Source organism: Eupeodes corollae, chromosome 2, assembly GCF_945859685.1.
Source record: "Eupeodes corollae chromosome 2, idEupCoro1.1, whole genome shotgun sequence".
In the NCBI taxonomy this organism is placed as follows: Eukaryota; Metazoa; Arthropoda; class Insecta; order Diptera; family Syrphidae; genus Eupeodes; species Eupeodes corollae.
The window spans coordinates 27,107,763-27,127,435 of record NC_079148.1 but is presented as its reverse complement, the minus strand read 5'-3'; the positions used below and the strand labels follow the sequence as shown (position 1 = coordinate 27,127,435).

The following is a 19,673-nucleotide window of genomic DNA, read 5'->3' as shown; positions in this document are numbered from 1 at the left end:
ATAAAAACATCAACCTTTTCCACAAAAATGATTTATATGACTTTTTTAATTAAATTTATGACTCGTAATTTTCAATCCATGTATTTTCTGATGAATTGCAAATCATGATTTTCATCCACCCGAACTATTAACCCAAAAAACTGCGTTTATATGGGATTAAAAACCCACAAAAATTATTTGCAACTATGAGTTTGATAAACTTTCAGCTCATTTGATATAAAAAAATATAGTTTAATCTCTCGCTAGGATTAGAAAAATAAATACACCCTCGACGAAACTTATGAAATCCGATCCCTCAACTTTCCCCTCCTTTTATTTTCTATCTTTGCTGAACTGAAATTTAAAATCGAAGTGTAAAAGCAATAAAAACTTAAGCTAACCAATTATCTCAAGTAATAAAACTCCCTTAAATTTCCCACCATCCAATAAACCATTCATAGTATCACCATTTACCACTATTACTCTGGTCTTCTTGTTCTTATAAATGTATATTTTGAAATACTGCATCCCATTTTCTTAGATGAAAAGCTTTTCTTAAATAAACAACTTCTCATTAGTTAAGGGATAGTCTCTATTTTCTTCCTTCATATATCTTAAGAAAAACATTAAAGTATCTACAATGTACAAGTAAAGTTTAGTATACTCGTACTTATTTTGTGTTTGTTGGTTTTATTTTTTTTTGTAATCATTTCTCACTGCATCCATTTTGAGTTTGAGTTGAGTGGATGCTCTGTGATGCACAAGTTGCTCAAGACAAACTTCTTTAAAATAAGGATAAGTGGTATCTACACACACAAAAAAAAGAAAGGGTTCGAAACTTTCTTAATAATCTCGAGGCAACCTCGTAAATCACCAAATGGTTGGTAGTAGAAAAGTAACCATCATCTTCATCATCATATTTTGGAACTCTATATACACCAAATGAAAATCCTGATGTGTTCAGTATAGTTACAAAATATGGTTGCCAATTGAAGAAATATATTAATGAAGGACGAGTATTTTGAAAACAAACAAAAATATGGAGAAAATGGATTTGAAATTTGTAGAAACGAAAAACTTGATAAAACTCGTCTGAAATGTCATGTTGAATTGTTAACTTCTTACAAATCTAAATATTAGACGTCGAGAAAGACTTCACTTCATTTTGGCATTTGTTTATGAAACAAAAAACAAAATGGACAGTTGGTTGATGTTTCATTTACGAAAGAAATATTTCGCTGGTTATGATATCTCTACGTCCATGTTATTGAGTTTCTTTAAAACTTGTTTAATGGGCGGAACTAGTTTTAAAAGGATTTTAACTTTTTCTTTTTTCCATAAATTTGATTTAAAGATCAATCGATTTTAAATTTTGCTAAAATAATTGAAATTTTATTGCAATTCTAATCAAATTTCATGAAAATAAATAAACTCGAAACCCTTTTGAAACCAGTTTTGCTGCGAAGCTAGTTTTAAAAAAACTCAATAACACGAGCGTTAGTATATTGGGTTTTAAAATAAGAGCGCTAAAAAAGTTTTTATAAATAAAACAAAAATGGTTTTTGGTTATCAATTCTTTATTCCTGTGAAAGTACGTTCGATGCCATTATGTATGGAACTCGATGTATATTGCATGGTGGCCATACAACACGGGCACATAAATCGGCCGATGTTGCTACAATTTCGCGTTCGATATTCGTACGAAGTTCATCATTCGTCGCTGGCTTATTGGCATAGACCATAGGCTTGACGTAGCCCAACAGAAAATAGTCTAAAGGCGTCAAATCACACTACCGAGGCGACCAAGCGACTGGGCCATTTCGTGAGATAACACGTTCTCCAAACTTGGTTTCCAATACATTGATTGTGACAACCGTTGTTTGGCTTGTGGCGCCGCGCCGCAAGTCCATATCCAATTGAGCCAAAATTTTTTTTATGACGCCGCTGGCCCATAAACCACACCAAACCGTAATTGTTTCGGATTACAATGATGACTCATAGAGTACGTAAGAATTGCTGCCTGAGCAATACCGCATATTTTGTTTATTAACGAAGCCATTCAGCCAAAAATGAGACTCATCGCTGAAGATGATTTTTCGATGAAAATCCGAACCATTTTCAAGTTGTTCAATTCAATTCAAGTTCAATTCACGAACATACGACGCTTCTGGTGGTCAAGCGGTTTCAGTTCTTGCATCAATTTAATCATGGCCAAGATCTTTTCACAAATTTCCCCACAACGACGTCACAGAGATGTCCAACGCTTGAGAACGACGTGTGACAGACACATTTGGGCTTTCTGCAACTAATGCCTCAGCGGCAGCAATATTCTCAACACTACGGGCACTTCTTTGTCCTGTACCTGTGGATTCAAATTTGTCCAATAGGCGATCAATTGCTGCTAAGACGATTTTGACGACCATAAATTAGACCTAGCACATTTAACATTGAGGCCATTGACTCCGAATTTCGGGAGTATATTTTTATAATTTCGACTCCTTGTTGGCTCATTTACCTTTCCATCATAAAATGGCAAACCTTACTGAAAAGAAATGTCAAAAGAGCGGCAAGAAATTTGGCGTCGTTTGCTGTCTATGTCGTTGTTCTTTTTTAGCGTGCCTGTTGAAGAACCCTCTGTTTTGTAAGCTAAAACACATACATTACAGAAAGTGAACTTACAATTTTTATTAATAATACGAACAACTCATGACATTTACTTTTTTAAACTTATATTATGTAAATGTTCTCCACTTCCAAATCGTCAATTATAGCTGGCTTATTTCTGAAAACCTGGAGACTTTACATATTCCTAGAGAAATGGTCGAAAAGTGTGATATCTTATATTTCCTTACCACTAACGGTTACTTTTTGATTTTCCTAAAAAATATGTATACAATACATGCTTCCACCAGTTCATGAACCATAAAGTTGTTTTTAATGAATGTAATGGTAGCTTTTGGTACTTTAGCGTTCCTCATTAGGTCAACTTTATTAACGTATCCATTAAACCAGAAATGAGCTTCATTACTGAACAAAATTTCACTGTGAAACACTGGATTTTCATTTCTTACAGAATGCAGATTTTCAAATCTCTTCTAAGACGAAATAAAATATAAGACCTGTTTGTTTACTCACCGAATTTCAAGGATTTTCTGTTGATATTTGAAAACCAAACTCAAAACCGTGTTTTTGACGAAAACTTTTTAAAAAAAACTCTCCAATCCTTCACACTACACATTTACACGTTTTTGTTTGACATTTCAATTTTTGGCAACACCGACTGTCAAATTTCGAATAGATGCAATAAATATTAAGTATTAAGAAAAATGTAGCTTCGAAAAATCTAGGTTTCCCTAAGTGTTTTTGAGTTATTGGTGTTGATATATGTAACAAATTCAGTAATTTAAAAGTCAAATATTTCTTTTGAAAAGAGCTATCAGCTGTTTTGCTTTATTAAATTGAGCGCTGGGTGTTTCGAAAGGTTTGTTTGCTAAGTTCGTCTTTTTATTTTATCCAGTTTTCGACATGTTTTAAACTTGTGGCCTACGAAAAGTAGTGGCTCTCCAATAATGTATGGGAAAACTTGAGATTACGATGTAAGTTTGTGGCAAAAACATGTTATTTAGCGGTTTTAAATTTTTTTTTTTAAGCCTATTAATCTTAAGTTTTGCCAATAAACTCGATTAGACCGAAAGTCACAAAGTAAGAAAGCAGAATTAAGTTCCAAAGAATAAAGCGAATAGTGATTTTAATTGTTTGTAACTCAGTCCAAAACTTAAATAATGTTTTTAATATGGTAACATTTTTGCTCAATTATTTGCCTAGGATTTAAATACATTTTCTTATTTGACAAGCAAGTCAACATATCTTGAAGCTGCCTTGACTATCTTCACAGTACCCCATTCTATCACTCCATATTTTCAAGAACTTGTTAAATAGTGTTTGATTTGTGTCCTGATTGTTGACAAAACAAAGGTCTTTCACGGTTCTCCACCAAAAAAATCTAATTGCAGCTTTAAGACTTCCAATTGACATAACTTAGACGGCTTTTCGTAATAGCACTGCATCCTGCATAAACCAGAAGAAGACCAAATCCATGTCCAATTTCGGTTTAAAAAAAATCAGATAACATAGATCTGTCACGGTTACCAAATTTTCGGAGAACAATGGATGCCACTACTACACAATCCGCAACAAATTGTCAATATCAAAATGTTTGTCCGTACTCATCATACGACTGTGGGACTACTACGAGTTCCAAAAGTGTATACCGAATAAGAGTTACGAACTTTTTCCCAACGTTGCTCAATTGCCAAGCCTCATTTCGTTCTGCGGAGCACGGAAGTATGACACTGACAATCTATCAAAATTTCGATCGGGAAACTGCTGTCAGCGTAAAAGTAACTTATGATTTTAAAAGACTCCATTAGATGGCCCTTTCTCTAAATGCATATTGTTAATAACCACTAATAATGGAAGTTCAATTTGTAAAAACAACGCGTCGTTTTTGAAAACTATTTATTTTTTTTTGAAGAAGAACAACTTTTTAAGAACTTACTCTTTCTTTCATTTGGACAAAACCAACAAACTCTGAAGCAGCTGCTATTTTATCTTGAACCCAACAAAACAATACATTTTACTATAGACCTTCGTTTTTAAAATTTCTGAAAACCTTGACCTTAAAACTAAAAAAAAAGTGGCAACTTTATTTTTTTCAAACAATCCTTAACACCTCCCTACTTTTCGCACAACCCTTTCAACAAAATTGTGTTCACGTTCGTATTTTTATTTTCTTATGTTTTCTTGTTCACTTTCCCTGCAAACACTCTTTGATTTTGTTTACTCAATGCAAGTGAGGCAAGAAGTGTAAGCAAACAGAAACCAAAAACTACGTACTCTCAAGAGTAAGTTCTTAGACCAATTTCATTGCAAAGCGTTTCATTCGACTGTCAAAATAATCTTTTGATCATTTTTATAGTTTGAGAAGTGGTGTTGTATAATTAGAAAGATTAAAAAGCTACAAAATTATGTGTATGGTGAGATCACAGTTTTGGCATACATATGTCCTTGATAAAAATTTATATTCAATACAATAAAATATATATGCCACCTATAGTTTTTACGGGTACTGCCTCTTGCGAGGAATTGACAAATTCTCCAAGAGTAATTCTTGGAGAATGAAAAGTGCTTCCCTGACAACAGTACTCGCACACAGGAATGGTTGAGAGTTGTAAGTCACTAGGCTCTAGTTCCCAACGGACTGTTGCGCAACCCAATTTAATTTACAACAAAATATAAGGGACTTAAAAAAAAGAGTAACAATATCTTAAGATCTTGAATGCGAAAAAAAGTTTCTTCCCACATAACTTTTTACAAAAAGCACTTTCAAAATGTTTGAAATCACTTTCACCTTCCGTCATCCATGATTATTTCCCGGGAAATACTAAAATTTCTAATCTTCTCATACACAACACAACCTCCCAGATTATTGGATTAACTATAGCACTTGCCTTTCAATTCCAGTCAGCTCAATTCTAAACAACTTTGATTTACCTAGCTAATTTAAGCAAAAATATTTATTGAGGTGGAAACGTTCACATATATTCAAAAACTACTGCCGTAAAATTCAAATATCGTTTCTCATTTTCCTCATTTCCATGCAGCGAAACGAAATCGATGAGTTTGTGCATTGAACTGACAACAAACAAACTTTTACTTAACGTTTACACAGTGACTTTTTATATTTTGTTTTTCATTTGCAATGAACAAAATTTATTTCACTTTAAATATTATTTGATGATAGTTCTTTTTTTTCGTGTTTTGATTTTATTTATTATTTAAAAATTAAGCGCGTTCAATTCAAAAAACCGATTGGCATACACCCAACCAGACCTGTTAGCGGTGTTTAATGAAAATGTATGTACATGATTTTAAAAATTTAAATAAAAATAAAATTTGAGTAATTTTTCAATTCGGTTTATTTGAACATCAGAAGCATCAGCAGTCAGCACGTTGTTGAAAAGATAATTACCGTCGGACATGCATCACACACGATTGTATTTTATGTAAATAAATATTTTTGATAAAAAAAAAAAATGGTGTGTGAGTTCTTTTGAGGTAGATTTTTGTATATTTTGAATGAGCAGTGATTCTGACGAAGTATCCGGTTTAGCGGTGTGTAATTTGGGGGAATGTGTGAATGTAAAAATCGCGCCGGGTCATTGGGTATATATGTAGGTAATGAAAGCGACATGAAACGGATGTTTTATCTAAAACGAATACCGGCTGAAGAGACGAGTGCTTTCAAGTTGCTTAACGTGACGGAAACTTAAGTAATGACGTCAATAATTGTCAAGGTAATTTAGAAAAAAACATCATTAAATCATCATTCGGACTTGAGCTTGGGTTCAAATGCTCTCTACTTAACCCAGTTATTTCAGATGTTGGATTTTTATCCTAATTCTTCTGGCTCAGTTTAAGACGCTGTAGAGCCCGTAGAGTACGTCGTTCCATCTTCTCCTCCACTAATCTTCTATGCATACGGGACCGTAGATCTACCAACGAACTTTTCCCCCGAAACGATCCAAGGTGCTTACTTCCGCTTTTGTTATAGTTCATGCTTCTGCACCGTAAAGTCGCATAAGAATGAAAAGATTCTTATGTAGCGACACCTTGGGTGCGCGAGAAAAGATTTAACTACTTTATTGCTTTCTTAGCCCAAAAAAAACAGCGGTAAGCAAGAATGGTTCTTCGTTTTATCTCAGTGCTGGTGTTGTTTTCTGTGTTAATACCTCAAAGTTACATCTTTCTATCGTGACTTTTTGACCGAGGCGTCCTCATTCGGTGATATAGATCCTTTTTTAATGACAGCTTGTACTTTGTTTTGTCGTCATAAACCGCTTAACCCATTTTTGCTGCCTCTGCCTCAATACACTCTAAAACCCCATTGACATCACACTGAGTTTTTCCGATTATGTCAAAGTCATCACCATCATCACATCACCAGTTATTGGACAGACTTTTGAAAGGTAGTGCATTTAGTGCTGACGAAGGAGCACTGCTCTATTTTTTTTGTCCCCATAAATGCTGTAATATGCCGTCTTGAAATCGATAGTTGGTTCACATCTGATGTTTTTGAGTTTTTTTTTAAAGGATCTGAATATTTGATCGACTTTGGACTTTTCTGGTCTAAAAGCGCACTGATAAGGGCCAATCAGATTATTGACGTTGGACGTTCACATATTACAGCAATGTTAACAAGACTTAATCCTCTATAGTTGGTAGAGTTTAGAGGGTCTCCTTTTGTTCCCTGACAAAAAAGAAAGGTTATTACAGTTGAAAATATTTCCATATACAATGATTTAAGATCTTTTAGAAATATATCAACAAATAACAAAATGTCGTAATTATTATCTCTTTACGAGAAAAATGTGTTTAAAGTTTAAACTATCGATGTTTGGTTAATAAAAATATATTTACCATAAAAAATTGTTAATCTACTATGCCAATAAACTTTTCTTCGCTCGAAAAATGTCTGCTAAGAGGTTTTTGCTTGTCTCCAGTCTTTTCGTCCCTTTTGGGAGGACGTCGAATGACTTAACTATGCCTGTTTGTTTCGGCTGTTATTTTTTGCACTGCATATTCTTCCGAAATAGAACCGATATCCACGCCCATTTCTTGTGTTCCCAATGTAAAGGTGATCTAGACAGCTGCCATTCAAAAACTATTCAAGGTAAAAAAATTTGAACCATTTCACTCATGTAAGTGTAATATGGCTTTGTTAAATTTTAGATTTTTGGAAGAAATTTTTGGTAGGCTTTAGGAAACCCATTGCTTTCAAGTGCCTCCCTGCGATTGATACAGATGAAGAATTGAAATTTGAAATTACTCTTTCATTTTCATCCTGACAATTGTGTACCATAATGGGCCACGTTGAAAAAATTTACGCTAAGGCACTTCTCGCGTTAAAGATCATCTCTATGCCTTGCAATAAATGTAAAAGTTTTTATTAGTAATCTCAGTTAACAGAAATCATAGTCATTGAACTATAAGATTTAAAGCAAATATCTCTATTTAGCTCTCTTTTTTGAAGATATCAATTTATTTTTAATAAACTGAATATAATAAAAGAAGAAGTTTGTCACAGTTGTCTAAGTTGTGTTAACATATGCATGGTTTTAAGTCCATTAAATCAAAACTTTTTATTAACTTAAGGAAGTTATTGTAATGGGTCCGATTTGTCAAATTGAAAATTTTGACATTTCTCGACGTTTCAAGGTCCCTAGAGTCAAAATAAAAGATTTTTAGAAAGATGTCTGTGCGTGCGTGTGTATGTACGTTTGTATGTCCGTACGTCCGTACGTTCGCGACGTTTTTTTCGTCGTCCATAGCTCAAGAACCAGAAGAGATATCGACTTCAAATAAATTCTGTTATACAGATAATAAGGCAGAAAGATGCAGAAAGGGCTCTCAAGAAAATTGCGTGGGTGGTTTTTTTACCATAGCAGTTTGAAAAAAAGGTGACAATTTTGGTTAACCTTAAATATTTTACGAACCAAAAACGCTAGAGACTTGAATTAAATTTTATATAAAATATTGTAACGTGACACAAAACAGGTATATTTTTTGAAAAAAATCAATATAACGGTTTTGTTTATAAATCAATAAAACTGAAAAAAAAAATTGTCACCTCCAAAATTTAACGACTGAAATATGATTTCATCTCTAAAACAATTTTGTGCAACGAAGAATAATGTTTTTGACATCTGATAAAATTTTGAGAAAAATCTAATTGACAGTTTTTCTTACAAAAAATAAAAACCTAAAAAAAAAAATGTATAAAAGTTGGTAAAAATTGATTTTCGACTCAAATATCTTTTCAAAACTTTGAGATATTGGCTTTAATTTACTTTTATCTCACAAAACATTTTGTTGTCAACATTCAGTTAAAATTTGAAAAAAATCGATTTGACAGTTTTGTACAAAAAATTAAAAACCGAAAAAAAAATTAACAAAAGTTCGACTAAAATATCTTTTAAAAACTTTGATATAATAGGTTCTACCTAATTTTTTCTTATAAGAAATATTGTTTTCAACATTAGGACAAATTTTGAGAAAAATCGAATTGGCGGTTTTTTTACAAAAAATAAAAACCTGAAAAAAAATGTATAAAAGTTGGTAAAAATTGATTCTCGACTCAAATATCTCTTCAAAAATTTTAAATATTGGCTTCAAACTAATTTTATCTTATAAGAAATATTGTTTTCAACATTTGGTAAATTTTTTAAAAAATTGGAGTTGACAGTTTTTTACAAAAAATAAAACTCTAAAAAACACAATACCTACTAAAACTTGGTAAAAATTTACTTTCGGCTCAAATAGCTTTTCAAAAATTAAAAATATTGGCTTCAAACTTATTTTGTTTCAGAGAAAATATTGTTTTCAATATTCAGTAATTTTTATATAAAAATACAACAGTCCGTTTTTTTCATAAAAAATAAAATCTACAAAAAATAGTGCGCAAATTTGGTAAAAATACATATATTTAGACAAACTTTTAAGTAAGACAAATCGACAGACGGGATGGGAAGTTATCAGTGTGGGTCGCATCCCAGCCTCTTTTTTAACTTTTGATCTTTCTTCATTAAAACGAATGATTGTAAATTCGCTCTTAAATGTTGCTAGTATGTTATTTAAATCGGCGTATTACACACTGCTCCAACCTGAACATATCTGGAAAGGCTTATAACTTAAAAATATAATTAAGAAAACTAGAATACTTAAAACTTTGTTAACTGCTGCCTACTGATACCCATCGTTATCCAGTTTCTAAATAATGTCTTTTTCAATCGATTCTTATATTGGAAACATTTTGTACCTACTCTTTTTAGACAAAGAAAAGGTTAAGAATTGAGCTTATTTTAATTAAAAGTAGGGTTAACATTTTGAGAACATCTTGATTTTAAAAGAAGTTTTTAATTATGTTTGTTGAAACTTGGAAATAATGGAATATACCGATTTTCATTGTTAAATGTTTTGATAATTTGACAGCTATCAATTGAACTGAGTTAAAACGAAAGTTCGAGACTTCCAAAAAAAAAAACATCGAAATTTTAATTTAATTTAGCCACCAGTGTTAACATTTTTGACAACTAGATAAACTGGTTATGCTGAACAAACTATTTCGTTCTTAAAATCCAAGACCATTTAAATTTTAATTTCGAAGCCATTTGGGCTGATTTTACTGATCTGATTTGCAAATTAAATTTTTTTTTAATTTTTACCAACTATATATGAGCCGTTTATTTTGAATGTGGCATAAGTCACTTTTTCAAAAAAAATCGAGTTAATGGCAACACTAAATACAATTGAACGGTTTCTTTTCATTTTTAAAACATTTGCACTCAATAAGTTGAGAACTATTGAGATTTCTTCGAGAGAAGTATTGGTAATTAACGGTAGAACAAATATCTTAAATATCTCGACTTAAAACAAAAGTGACTCATGCCACTTTCAATATATATACTTGGCGCAAATTAAGGTTCAAAAACAAGAAATTAATCCATAGGACTAAGAGGTCTTAAACCTTTCAAATTAATACAACAAATGATATCAGATGGTGGCATGCAAGTTTGAAAAGCGACTTCTCTATAAAGTAAGTCAAAAAAAACATGGTGGTGGTTTGAGAATAAGTTTCGTTAAAGACAGTAAGTTGGCCCAGTGTGGCTGTAAACGTTATTCAAAAACCTTGAGAAATGTTGAAGAACTTTTCAGCTAACACGATAAAATCAGATAAGTCTTAAAATTTCCCACATGTTCGCTATGTGTCTTGTGTGAGGTGGGGCCACTAAAAGTTGAACAAATCGAGCAAAATATACTTTAATCTTTAATGTCGCATATTTTTAGCTAAGTTTTATATTACGATTTGGTGTATGACGAAGAAAAACATGTGGTTAAAGGTTTAAGCGGCATCGATGGAAAGTATCAATCCAAATATTTTGTCAGAAAACACTGCTATTGCCATTTGTATTCGTTAATTTTTCCTAACTCTTAACTTAACCTAGACTCATAGGTTAAACTTAAAAATTATACACATTAAAGTATTATTTATTTAGTTAAAAATGAGAATTTCTACTACATCCAAATCCTCAATTGTGTATGGATACATTAAAACAAACACCCCATTTGGTATGGTTTCAATTGTAAAAATTATGGAAAAATCCAGACAGATCCATCACCATATTTGATGAAATATAATTAAATTACAACGTAAAATATTAAATCCCCATAGAAAGCTCATTTATAATGAGTTTAAAATCACCTTTAGAAATTTCTCTTGTCAAAAAGGTATCAGACCTCATCCTACACACTTTCATTTAAAATACAAAAATTCGACTTCCAATTTGGTCTGTATATTTTGCTTTTTTTATTTTCTTGGACAATATTCTATTTCAATCCACCTTTTTTGGTTTAAAATTCATCTAGCGTCCAAAATAATTTACATCCCCCGTTTGAAAAAAAATAACAAAACCACAAAAATCTCCAATTGAATATCCTTGTTTTATTAATTCTAAGTTATGTACATATTTTAACTTTTACATCATATAAACATTTATGCATCAAGAAGAATATAATCAACAATTTAAATTGTTTGTTCTTCTGTGCGTCATGGAAGCGGTGGTAACGGTAGCAGTGTTGTCTTACAAAAGATTAGATTTGTTAGCGAACAAAATAAAATAACAATAACAAAAAACAAAAAAGTATCTTGAAAAAAGTTTTGAGATGCAAAACCATCCTAGACCAATATTTCAAAAACAGTCAGCTTCTTCTCAAGAAATAACTTATTTTGTTTTGTTTATTTCTGTTCTGCATGCGGTTATTAGAATAATATTCTTATTTTTCAGTAAAATTTCAATTCTTTCTCTTTTAGATTGGATAAGAAAAAAAATAATATACAAAATATTAAACTAAATTACTTTTCAACAAAAAAAAAATTAAAAAATCTACCAACGAAAAAATTCTCCAAACAACAAAAATTGAAAATACGAAATAAAAATATACAACAACAACAAAGTAAAAAAAACACCACCACAAATACCAAGTTAAGGTTACCTTCCCCTAAAAAAATATTCAAGATCCCTGTGAAAATAAAGTTTCCATTTCACTCCCGGTTCTCGAACACCAGGCTTATAATCAGCAGCATCATCATCATTTTCATCACCAACATCATCCTCTGAGTTGAATATTTCATTATACCGCGATTTATATGTACTGCGTCTTTATGTCAGAGGAGCTGTTTGTTGAGGCTACCTGCTAAAAATACTAATTTTTCATTTATTTGGTCCCGGTCCAGGACTCAGGACCACAGCCAGGACTTCAAAAAAAAAAAGAACAATATTTAAAGAGGATACAACATCAGAAAGAAGGTGTGAAGGTGGTAGTGTGGTTTCGTTGCTAATTTGTAATAACGGTATAGGCGGCAAAAACAAAAAAATAGATGCCTTTCCTAGGATGCCAAATGGAAAAACCTTGCTAAAGGTATGTAACTCTGTCTTCTCCTATACAACATTCATCATGTATGTTTTTTGAATTTTGATTTAACTTTTTTTTTCATTTTTGTTTAAAAAAGTTTTCCTTTTTTTTTCAAAGAGAGAGGAACTTTTTTTCAGTCTCTTAAACTTTGTTTGCCCAACTTTTTATTTTTTTAATTCCATCCCGACGAATGTGCTTTAACTTTAAAATAAACCTTTATAGACACATACTCGTAAGTTTCAAAAAACTGAGGGAAATATTATGTTGTAGTGGTTAATTGGCGAACATTCTGTTTGGTATTTTTAGAAAAATATATAAAAATATAAAATAGGTATTTTGTATATGTGAGGAAATTCCTTGATCTACCATTTTCTGTTTTAATTGTTTATGCTTGTAGTTTTGTTCGAAATGTTAAGGGTTTTTCGGTGAAGTAATACACTTTGAATAGGATCCTTAACACAGAAAAAAGTGGCTAACATATTTGAAGAGGAAAAACCTTTTTACTTGAAGTTCAAAAGTACGTTATTGAGTTTAGAAGATTTAAAATATTTGTTTCGAGAAGATAAATAGTGTTAAAATGTATGTAAGTATTTGAAAACTGTCAAATATTGAATAATATGCAGAAAAATGGTATTAAGCTATTCAGCCCATTCGAGATATGACTGGAGAAAAAGTTCGAGGTATTCATATCCACTTCGGAATACTTCGTTCAATAATTATGGGTTAATAAATTCGAATCTTTCCAATTAACTATTCAATTTGAATAATCGACTTTGTTTCTTACACCTGCTGTCAGACAAAATTTAAAACACAACCGTCAAAAAATCCTTTTGAGTACATTGTTGCAGGTGTTAAATTTCATTGGAAGATTGTCAATCGAAATAACAAGCTCCATAGAAATTTCTCCTCCGTCAAAGAACTCGGAAAAAATTTGCTTTTGAATGGATACCTCGATAAAACTGATTATTTTGAAAACAATTTTTCCTGGTTATAAACGGTGATTTTTTAAGAGCTTGAGAACTTTTTTTAAAAAAAAAATGCATACAATTTGCAAAATCTCATCGATTATTTATTTGAAACGTTAGATTGGTCCATGACATTTACTTTTTGAAGATAATTTCATTTAAATGTTGACCGCGGCTGCGTCTTAGGTGGTCCATTCGGAAAGTCCAATTTTGGGTAACTTTTTCGAGCATTTCGGCCGGAATAGCCCGAATTTCTTCGGAAGTGTTGTCTTCCAAAGCTGGAATAGTTGCTGGCTTATTTGTGTAGACTTTAAACTTGACGTAGACCCACAAAAAATAGTCTAAAGGCGTCAAATCGCATGATCTTGGTGGCCAACTTACCGGTCCATTCCTTGAGATGAATTGTTCTCCGAAGTTTTCCCTCAAAATGGCCATAGAATCGCGAGCTGTGTGGCATGTAGCGCCATTTTGTTGAAACCACATGTAAACCAAGTTCAGTTCTTCCATTTTTGGCAACAAAAAGTTTGTTAGCATTGAACGATAGCGATCGCCATTCACCGTAACGTTGCGTCCAACGCATTCGTGTGGTTGGTTTAATGTCCAATAAAGTAAACTGAGTGCGAAACTTGGTCACAATCGCATTAATTGTTTGCTCACTTGGTCGATTATGTAGACCATAAATCGGACGTAAAGCGCGAAACACATTTCGAACCGAACACTGATTTTGGTAATAAAATTCAATGATTTGCAAGCGTTGCTCGTTAGTAAGTCTATTCATGATGAAATGTCAAAGCATACTGAGCATCTTTCTCTTTGACACCATGTCTGAAATCCCGCGTGATCTGTCAAATACTAATGCATGAAAATCCTAACCTCAAAAAAATCACCCTATACAAGGTTATCCATTTTACGGTTTCAAAAGTGAACGTAAATAAAACATATATTAAATATTTTTGTTTTATGATATTTCCTTTTTATTATAACGTTTGAATGTTTACATTATGTGTAACGCTCCGAATTGAAGAAGTAAGGTCCAATCACACCTCGGGACCAAAGAGCGCACCAAAAATTAACATTTTGTAGATGGAATGACATCTCTCCAATTACTTGAGGTTTCTGAGAACCCCAAATACAACATTATTAACATATACACTGATTGAGAAATGTGCTTCGTCGCTGAAGAAAACTTGTAAAGTACCCATTTCACGTACCTACGTTGGATTCAGTTGTTTATTGATCTGGAATTTATATTGATATAGGTGCAGATCCAAATGCAAAATACGCCATAATGTGCCGTAAGACAGTTGTTATTCCTGAGAACGACGAGAAAGCGACACATTCGGGTCTTCGGTAACACTTTTACTAACAGCAGAAAATTTGTTGGTACGAGTGAAACGATGATGCACAGGCTTTACAATATCTTTAACCAATGCAATCTTTTCAATTTTCTTTACAATTCAGACAATTGCTTGCGTAGTTGGACAATTGTTTGAACCATAATCTCCTCTTTAGGCACGGTATGTGGCTGTGGCAGAATCACTATTTTTGTAAATAGGTTTTAACACTTTTTATGCGTTATGCGATAGTTGAGCGATCTATTATCGTAAATTTCAGACTTTCAATTGAAAAAATAAAATTGGTTTAACAACTAAATTTGACAGCTGTCGAATTTCAGCCCTATAATTATGAAACCGTAAAATGGATAACCCATTATTTCTAAGGTCTCAGAGATTTCCATATTTTTCTTTTTTCACATTTCCTGTCAAAAATCTGAGGACAAAATTTTGATTCGATTTTTCAAGAATTCTCTATCATGCATTTCGAAATAGATGAAAAGCTTATTTGATTGCAATGTAAGAATCAATAGTTAATTTTTTTATTGTCCTGCTCTGTCAATGCATCTGACAAAAATTCTGAGAAATTTGAGACATATAAACTGGTAAACTACAAAGAAATCACCAATTCTTATAAAATTGCAATAAATTGAATGAGAACTAGGGCAGAAACTTATTTTAGCTCAATAAATATTTTGCTTTAAATCTTAACAGATCAACTGATATCACTCAAAAATTAAAGGCTTTAAAAATCTTTTTACACTTTATGAACATGAATACAATTTTACAAAAATAATTTTTAACCTGTTTTCTAAATACTAAAATACCAACGTTTATAAATAACGTAATTTTCGTCACTTTTGGCTTTTTAAATTGTTGATTTCTTGAAATGCCCGAAAAAGAAAAGTGTCAATACGTTTTCCAAAGAGAATTATGAGGTATTACGTTTTGAAAGATTATTTTTCGAACGTGCTTAGAGTATCAGAGTTGAATTTAAAAAACATTGAATAACTCATAACAAGTAATTGTTCAATTCTTATAAAATTTGTTCTTCATGGTAAATCAATAGTTGGTTTCTGTCATTCTTTTTATTGAGAATCAACCTTCTTGTCTCTATATATTTCCTTAGATTATGTTGATATTTTTGATATTTTCATTTTATAAATTACTAGCTGACCCGACACACGTTGTTTTGTCATATAAATAATTTCTAGAGAATATTTTGCTAGAAAAAATAACTCACTATAAGTGTGTAAGGATGTGGCATAAAGGTAGCAGAGATATAGATCACTGTAAACGGTGACATAATATTGAAAAAAAAAAAAATCACCAAACAAATTTTTTTAATTTATTAAAATTAATTCTTTAAAATTATAAACATATCGCTAATTATGAAAATACTACAAAAAAACAATATCAATCCCTTAATGCAACATAATGTACACTATTTTTTGTGATCCCATATTTCCCCAATAAAAATAAACTTGATGGTTTGCCCACTCGAGAGCACGCCACGTATAATTGTCCGTGTGAATCAAATCTGCGCCGCAGACAGACATCGTTTGGCCTTGAGACTTATTGATAGTCATTGCAAATTCCAATCTAATTGGAAATAAAAGGCGTTTGAATTAAATTGGCACATCTTTTTGTATAATAGGGATTAGCGGCAATAATGGTTTCTTACCTCAGTAGTTTCCATTTAGAATTATGGCTTGATAACAATTTTCATTAATTTATAGTTACTAATCTCGTACCGTGGCACAACCGTGGTGGGTTCAAATTACGAAGCAAAGTTACCGGAGATCCAACCTTCAGTTGTAAATTATGCGGTGGCATGCCTGGTAAATCCAATGAGTTCAAAAACTCATTTGGATAATTTACAGCTTCGGTAGCATCACAAACTGTATCAATTGATAAGTATGACCCAAGTCTCCTGTTAACAAATGTTGCATTTTAAGATGTAATTGGTTGACATCCACAATAATAGCCAATACGATTGCATCTTCTGGCATTGATTGTATATTAATAAGAAAAAGTAAAATAAGAAATGTATTGAAAGGTCCAACTGGTGCATTACCTTGTCCTGCTGAAACTGTGAGCATGATGTGGTCATAAATGGTTCTTTGTTCTTCATTCATTAGTGGGACATTGCAAGCAACAATCGCTGCCATTTCTACCGTATTGTATTGTAGTTCACCAGTGTCTATTAAATTAGATGCTTTTCAATTTGGTGAATGCACCAAATGTTAACGCAAAGATCCTCAATAGCAATCAACGCTTCATAGCGTCACTGAATACTTTCTTAAGATCGTTGCACCGTGTACGATGTTGATGCCATTGCACTATTGCGCTTAAGATATACAGATAAAAACCTATTATCAGACCTACCGAATATATGTATTTGCATAATTTCATTGAAATTGGTTAAGCCGTTTCGGTGGAGTATGGCATCTAACACAGTGACATGAGAATTTTGGCTATACTCGTATAAAGAAGAATACGTTTTAGTTGTAAGTACGCGTGTATTACATAAAGCTAAAAAAGAGAACTGATCTAAAAACACTACCTTGCGGTACTCCAGACACTATTAAAATCGAGTTATTAACTTCTCAATATGCAAATAATTTTTAGTTCGTCCCATTTCTTGAATTGAACAAGTATATTGGTAATAAAATGTTGGTATTTCTAGACGTTGAGAATTCCATAAATGTATTACAAATACAAAGAAATCCGGAAAAAAGTAGTGCCCTGAGAGTAATTTAACTTCTCTTGACATCTCTTTGAATTTTTCTTACAAATTAACTTTTAGAAAAACCCAACCACAGTATTTTCAATGAAGTTATAGTCCTACCATAAATAAAACTTAACTGTTTGAATAATCTCTAATTAATGGTTTGGTATAAGTTCATCGATATTTACTATTTCAGGTTAATTTATTTTCTTCAAGTATCAGAGATAAGAGAAATTACAACATTTCAAACAAATGACAATCACTCATTAAGTTTTAAGATAAGATCCTATTAGTACCATTGAAAGTTGTCCTTTGGCCCTGAACTTAAATTTGTTAATTCCCCTATAAATACAAATATCCTAAACTATCATTGAAACTCATTAATTGTCCTCCAGCTGATGTCTAAATAATATCAAATAACAACACATTTTATGACACAAACACACTCAGTCACACACACACATCCACCCACCAACCATCCCACTAAAAAAAAAGGAACTAAATAATTATACTTTTCGGTTTTTGGCCTATTTCGTATTCAAATTGCCTTTTGTAATTTATAGTCATCGTTCCATCCTCCTAAAACGGGTACCTACCTACCTATCACCTAGAATAGGAAAAAGCCACCTTCTCTACCCGCCATTTGCCATAAGGCCATTTTAGACCAACCGTAACCGCTATACAACCCAAACAACTAACAATAGGGTTTCACTAACCGCAGCGAAACATCGACCACATAAACCAACCAGTTGCTGCTTTGGTTTAATTGTACGAGAATGTCCTGGTTAGAGTTGGTTTTTGGTGGCCTTTTGGGTTGGTTTTGGTTTTCTACGGCTCACTATAATTTCTAACTCGACTTGTCTGTTTCTAATAAATCAACTTTTTGAAATCGTGTCTCTAATTTCGTAGATTTATAACTCTAATTAGCGGATATAAATTACTCTTTGTCTCTCTCTGTCTCTCTCTTACTCTCTCAAGGTCCTTCTAATCACAGGTTTTTTGAAAAAAAAAGTAAATTTACGCAAACCGGAAATACCTTTTAATTTAAGGCGGTTTATATAAATTTTATTTGAATGTTGGTAAATGAAATTTTAGCGACTAATATTAATTTGTTTTTATTAAAATTTTGCCACATTCCTTAGGATTAAAAGTTGACATAAATCATTTGAGTTTAACCTCATTTGTTTTCTGTTTGTAGTGGAAGTAAATTATAGTCAAAGTCTAATTCGGAGGATTATTAATCTACATAAGTTTGAGGATATTCGATAATAGATAATCGATGTTATGTAAACGCAATAATTTCCCAAAACGATGTTACAAATGAATAAATACTCAATCACGTGTCTTGAACAATTAATCATTGTTGAATAATTTATTATTTGTCAGTATAATGTAAACAGACATAAAATGGAAGGAATAGAAGTACGTACATTAATAGAGCAAAATGTTAAACACGCACATTTTTAATCCTTGCAACAATTGAACAAGCTTACGAATATTAAATTTATCATTTTTTGTCTGAATATTAAAAACAATAATGATCAGTATCATGGAAGATAATGCAATATTTTCAGTTTTGTAGATATTTTGATAGGAAATTTTGATATGCTTATTTAATTTATTGTCATAAGTCAAAAAATATTCGTTCAGTATTTTAAGACAGCAGCACATTTATCATTTTTTGCGTGACTCAAAAAAGGCTTATTTAAACCATATCTAATATTTCATATTTTTGTTTGGATGATATTTAACCTATAATAGTTCGCTGTATTAAAAATCTGACCATAAATCTAACTTGAAAAAAATAAATGTAAGTTATTTATGTCAGCGGTATTTATCTGAGATTTATTTGATTTATAAGCATTTAGTCCTTGTGGAAGATTACAAGTTGCAGGTTTTTTTATTAGATTTTGTTTTTATAAACACTATGATTTTTGTATTGGATTTAATGGAGTGTGCAATACGAATACGTTATGTGAAAAATAGAAATCCTTAATTTTTACCTCTTTAAAGGAATTATGTACATATTAAAGTTTGGAAATGTACTTTTTGTAGATTATCAACAGTGTACTCGGGTTTTTAACATTGCTTTTCACTATTTTAATAGATTTTAGAAAATATGCAGGATTGGCT

General features: G+C 31.8%; 1 protein-coding gene across 8 annotated transcripts in view; it reads left to right on the top strand.

Annotated features, from left to right (window-relative positions):
• LOC129947773 (eye-specific diacylglycerol kinase) overlaps nucleotides 1-19,673 on the top strand; it is a 413,734-nt gene that overhangs the window by 72,748 nt on the left and 321,313 nt on the right. For 7 of the 8 annotated variants that reach the window (XR_008781760.1, XR_008781761.1, XM_056058464.1 and 4 more), the window contains exon 2: nucleotides 11,909-12,516. The exons of the other annotated variant lie outside the window; for it this stretch is intronic. The gene's annotated coding sequence lies outside the window, so the exon portion shown is untranslated. The remainder of the gene's footprint in view (nucleotides 1-11,908; nucleotides 12,517-19,673) is intronic. 8 annotated transcript variants of the gene reach the window in all.